At 37.8% G+C, this 6,293-nt stretch overlaps 1 pseudogene; it reads right to left on the bottom strand.

Moving 5' to 3' along the window:
- Positions 1 to 1,563: 1,563 nt before the first annotated feature.
- Positions 1,564 to 6,293, bottom strand: part of LOC119545201 — a 114,624-nt pseudogene continuing 109,894 nt past the window's right edge.

The raw sequence follows: 6,293 nt of genomic DNA, 5'->3' as shown, positions 1-6,293 counted from the left end.
AACAAATGAAAAAAGTAGATAAAATTTGACTTACTCAAAGAATGGAAGAAAACAGTGGTAAACCATGTAACAGATAAAGGCATAATATCCAGAATATGTGATGAACTTTTACAATGCAACAACAAAAAGAGAAACAATGCAATTAACAAATGGGTGAAAACTTCAACAGACATTTTTCCAAAGATGATGAACAAATATCCAATAAGCATATGAAAAGATGCTCTATATCATTAGTCGTTAGGGAAACACAAATTAAAACTTAATGAGCTACCACTTCACACCCACCAGAATGGCTCTTATTAAGAAAATGGAAAATAACATACATTGTAGAGTATGTAGAGACATTGGAACTCTAGTGCATAATTGAGAATGCAAAATGGTGCAGCCATTAAGAATGTAAAATGGTGTAAAGTGGAAAGCAATATGGCAGTTCCTCAAAAAATTACATATAAAATTACTATATGATCTGGCAATTCCACCCCTAGGTATATATTCAGAGTCCATGAAAACAGGGTCTCAAATAGATTTGTATATCAATGTTTATAACAATGTTATTCACAGTAACCAAAAGGTGGAAACAACCTAAGTGTCCATCAATAAATAAATGAATAGACAAGATATATATATTTACAGTGGCATTGTGTTCAGCCATAAGAAGGGATCAATATCTGAGACATTCTGCAACATGGAACTTACTTGTATGATGTCACTTACAAGAAATATCTAGAAATAGAACATTCACAAAGACAGAAAGCAAATTGGAGGTTACCAGGAAATGGGGGGCCAGAGGAAAGGGGGAATTTTTGCTTGGTCATAAATAAAAATTAATTTTAAAAAAACTGGTATGACCTGGTACACAGACTTGAATTGAAAATATGATCACATCACAATTACTGTTTTCAATCAGTAAAGTGTAGGTGGTGGATGTGTACTACTCACATAATTAACTTATAAAAATATACCTACAGATACTTGCCAAAAGAATAATGTGAGAATATCAACTTAAATAGCATGGGCAGAATTTGGGTTGTTATTTAAGCTGGGTGATGAAGGTGAAGGATCATAAAGGTTTCTTATACTCCTCTGTCTACTCTTGTACGTGTTTAACATTTACAAAATAAAGTTTTCAAAAAAGAAGCAAATAGCAGGGGCATTCTGCCAGTCATTACATTCATTGAGCTGTGCCCTCAAAGAAGTATCAGCTGTTCCCTCAGTGAGTTTTGGTTACTGTCTCCTCTCAAAGTGGGAGAACCTTCCTGCACAAAGAGTAAGTCTAGGATTCTGTGAGATGTATTTTTTGTTTAAAAAATATGGAAACCAAACGAAAGCCAATTTCTTCATCTGATACTCAAGTGATGAAGACACTCCATCTGCTCTAGTGCTAGAGATAATATCTGCACATGATTTAAAGTTGGTGGAAAAGTGAACTTTGTTGCAGTATTGAGAGAGGGTCTCAAGTACAACATTCTCCTAAGGGCTTTTCAAGGGTAATTTCACTACATTTGATTTTTGCCTTATGTACTGGCTTGAGATCCTACCTCCCTTGTTTTTTTAGCTGTTATTTTATAATTTTATTTGACAATAGCTGTTTTTATACATACTGACAGTCTGTAGGTTCTTGGAAGTGGTGACAGGTATGTAGGCAATCAATGTCCATAGCTTGGTGAAGCTTCATCCTCATTATATTTTCTGAACAACTGTACATGGATACAGTATGGGGCATTTCTTATTCCTTTGGCCCAAACAGCATTGTTGAGCCTGGTATCAATGTGCATATCTGGTGTTTGCATCTCATTCATGCAGATTTCTGGATTTCTTTGTGTGCCTGAAGGCAACATTTCTGAAAGCCCACTCCATGGATATGATTGTGAATATTGATGATGTACTCCCTGGTCACCACCTCTTTGATGGCAGAAGGACCCACCTTCTTTTCACCACCCTTCTTTGCAGGAACCACTTGGCCTGAACAGGTTGGAAAGGAAGAGAGTGAAGCCTTACTTCCCTTTTGAAGCAGTCTTCCCACTGCCAATTTTGCAAGAAGTGCCTCCAAAAGCCAAAGAAATCAGAAGTTGCATTAATCTCTATTAATGACCTGGTCCCATAATATTCCACAATGAATACTGGAAACTTGCCTTGTTCAGCCCAACAGCCATTCTTCCCTAGGACCTGAGGGGTTAACAGCCCCCCTTTCTTCCATGTAAATTCACCCTCTTCCTCCCAAGAAATTCCCTGAATCTGATTGAACAGTTTTGACCACTGAGCACTTTTTCATCCTTTCTTCGTTATCAAGTGTTGGAAATAAGGAAGAGAAATGAAAGGGTGGGAAGACAGTAGATCTGTGGCTCTATGGTTTTCTGAGTCTGGAAACAATCTCCTGTTTCTCCCTTGGAGGAAAGTCGTAGGCCTGAGTTAACTAACTCTCCTTGTTTGGGGTTCATTTGAATTGAGAGTAAACAAAATTATTCTGTAATCTCTGTGGTGAACTGAACCATTTCAAGCCTAAATTGACTGCAACTATTAACAAGGGACAGACAAAACCAGAGAATCTGAGAAGCAAAGACTCAGGGCCACCTCATGTGGGTCCATAAGGATGCAGCTTATAGATGCTACAGAGTCTTCCAAGAGGCTTGTCCTGAAAATCTCTATTTATAATATCAATATCTGTACATAAGCAATATATTCCAGTGAAATTAAAGACTTCATTTCATATGGTACTAAAAGGAGGTAAAAGAGTGGAGGAGGAGGGCAGACTTGAGTAGGGGATGGAATTGGACTGCTATGGCAGTGATACCTCCTTTCATCCTGTTCATTGTATTTCCATTGACATCCCTCTACCTCCTAAGTCATTTCAACCACTGAGATATCTTAGGCTAATAGGTAACTAGGAACTCTTTTAGAACCAGTTTTCAGATTGGTGGAATTGTGTGACTACGTATTTTCCTCTAGGTAGACCTATTTTAAAATCTCACCTCTGCCATTTACTAGGTATCATCTTAAATTGATTATTTAGTCCTTCTTTATTTTTAAAACAGAAGCAAGAATATATACCCCAAAATATGCTGTGAGGGCTAATTTGGAGACCATTTGTAATGTATTTTAACTCAGTAAATAGTCAGGAAATCTTAGTTCTCCCCATCCTACCCTTTAACACTAATTCAGAGGGCATCTGAATCCACACACAGCCTCCTTCCCTTATCCCAGTTCCCTTAAGTCTTTGAAATGTAGATTAAAAAACCAAGCAGTGAAGTTTTATTACAGGAAAAATGACCAAAAGAAACCTAAAAGGGCCTAATGAAAATAAATCAATGGGACTAAAAGAAACTTAGATGGGCCTAAAGAAAATAAAGCTGTGGAACTAAAAGAAACATGGGCTTTGTTTCTCTGGATCCAAAACAACCAGCCAAACTGGATTAACTTAGCCAAGCATTAAATCAAATCAATAAAAAAAATCATTAGCCTAGCAATTTGTTCGTTTGTTGAGGTTGAGGTAATGTCATCAAAACAGTCGTAAGCATAAGGCTTTTGTGAACATCTCACTTTTATCTTTCTTACTTCTCCTTTCTATATTGCTTATTCTGCTTTGAAAATTATAAAATAATACAAGCTCATTGTCAAAAAAATAAGCAAAAGGAAAATATGTCAAGTACAAAAGGAAACCTCTAGCTTTTTCCAATTTATGCTTGGAGATGGCCATAATAATAGTTTGTTCATAATATGATTTTGTATGTTATCATTCTTCAATTTACTTTTTCACTTAACAATGCTTCTCATCTTTCTAAATCAAAGGTTAAAGAATTACCTCATTCACTTTAACTGCAGTGAGTATTACATTTTAAAATGCAGCCTAAGCATATTTAACCAATCTCTTGATCTATGGACCCTCTCATATTCTTTCTTGATGAAGTTCTATTGAATCATTCATTTCATAGGCTTTGGTGCCAGAGGAAAAGTTGGAATCTCTCTGCCAAGGGATCTTTAGGTCTTTAGGTTCTTGAGATGCAGGAGGCAACAGTGACACATGAAACCACTTAGAAAAGCAAAAAGTCTCATCGGGCAGTGTGCTTTTTGCCAAGGTACATTTTTGTGGGCTAACCAGCATTTCTGGTGTGCTTGATAAATTTTGGAAACACCTCAAAATTCTCTTAAATTTGCTATATATTATCCTTAGCTCTCAAAATGTTGGTGGTGGTGATCTGGCTCCTGTCCAGTCTCAGTGCTCACTCCTTCCCCACATACTCTCCAAGTTCTTTGCCTGGAATGTTGTCTTCCTCTAGTCTTGCTAGTGAAATATTCCTGTCCAAAACCTTAGTCTATTGCTTCCCCTGAAAATCTTCTCTTCCTCTTCCTCCTCTCATCCCACCCCATAAAACTAGGCTATTTTCTCCTCATTTCCAACACATCTTGTACATTTCTCAGATAGGAAACTTTGGGCATCTTACTGTAATAATGTGTTTAAAGTATGGCTTCTTTTCTACGGATGGGATTCTTGAGGGTGGGGGCTGCAATTCTAGAGTTTAGTCCAATTCCTGAGCCAGAGGAGCACTGACTAGGTGTCAGGAGGCTGTTTGTAAAACCACCCGGCTTAAAGAGGCAGCTGCCTAGAGATGCTCTTCTTCATCCAGCACAGGCTCTACATGAGAAACTGGTGGGGTACTATTATGGTCTGGAAGTGCATGTGGAAAGTTTTATGACTATATTTCAGAAGTTGCCTTTTCCACTCAAGTTGTCGTCACACTGAGAATTATGTCATCCTGCCTTTACTGTACACTTTCCCTACCACTAAGTATTGTTCAACAGTGAGCTGTAGCATCCAGTACAACAGCAAGTTCCATATGGCTCCTTACACATTTACTTTTATGTTCACTGGCAATTTAGAATGGCATTGTTCATTATATTTCATATGTCAGCCAGGCTGGAGCCTATCCAAGGATATGTACTTAAACTGTGAGAAAGTGAAAGGCTGACATTGGGCATGACTCATTACTGTGCAATACATGTGAGAGAGCATTTCAGAGGAAAAACAGCTTTAATCAGTGTCAGTAGATGTTGTGTGATTTTTCCCAATACTGGTAATGCATCAGTTCAGAAGTGACAGCTGCTGGACACCAGTCCTTGTGTCATTGATGCTTGTCCATACCACCAGACACCAAACTCTAGTCATTGACCTAATTTGCTTCTGTTTTTGGAGTACCAACAGCAATAACAGCAATAAAAAATTTAAAAAAAAGTATCTTTTCTAAAGAAATGAGGTATGTAACCAGAATGATTACCATAACTGCAACTGTATCCTGGTTATCTTAGTTTGCCAGGGCTGCTATGACAAATATGGCAAAACTGGTTTGCTTAAACAACAGTAATTTATTGTCTCATGGTTTAAGAGGCTAGATGTCTAGATGTTCAGAATCAAAGTCTCAACAGGCCAGTGTCTATAATTCTCCCAGAATCTAGCATTTTGGTGCTATGTTGCCAGCAATCCTTGGGGTCCCTTTGCTTTCATCTTTGCATCTGTCACATGGCAATCTGCCTCATTCTTTGGCTTCTACTGACAAGTGTAATTTCCTTTGCTTATAATGACTTCAGCCAAATGGATTAAGGCCCACCCTGATTCAATTTGGTCTCATCTAAATAGGATCTTTGAAGATCCCATTCACAAATCAGTCCACACCTTAACTAATAATACCACCTTCAAAGGTCCTATTTACAAATGGGTTCATAGTTACAGAGGTGGGGGTTAGGATTTGAACATTTCTTTATGGGGGACATGAGCCAATCCCTGATAGTGGCTTTCTCTTTCACAGAGAAGGCTCTTTGTGCTTACCTAATGCTTGAATGGAAAAAGTAAAACTTTCTGGTTTCTGGAGATACTCCTAAGGGTAAGACTTAGGTTCTTTCAAAAAGCTTATCATATTTAAGCTTTGTAAAAGTACTGTGAGGTGTTCAGTGGCTGAGAGATTTCAAATGGAGTCGAGGGGTCACTCTGTTGGACATTCGTATGCACTATGTAGATAACACCTCTTAGGTTTTAATGTATTGGAATAGCTAGAAGTAAATACCTGAAACTACCAAACTCCAACCCAGCAGTCTGGACTTCTGAAGACGATTATATAATAATGTAGATTACAAGGGGTGACAGTGTGATTGTGAAGACCTTGTGGATCACACCCCCTTTATCTAGTGTATGGATAAGTAGAAAAATGGGGATAAAAACTAAAGGACAAATGGGGTGGGATGGGGGGATGATTTGGGTGTTCTTTTTTTCACTTTTATTTTCTATTCTTGTTCTGGTTCTTTCT

The sequence above is a fragment of the Choloepus didactylus genome, chromosome 10, assembly GCF_015220235.1.
Source record: "Choloepus didactylus isolate mChoDid1 chromosome 10, mChoDid1.pri, whole genome shotgun sequence".
Taxonomy (NCBI): Eukaryota; Metazoa; Chordata; class Mammalia; order Pilosa; family Megalonychidae; genus Choloepus; species Choloepus didactylus.
This window is presented reverse-complemented; position numbering and strand designations above follow the sequence as displayed.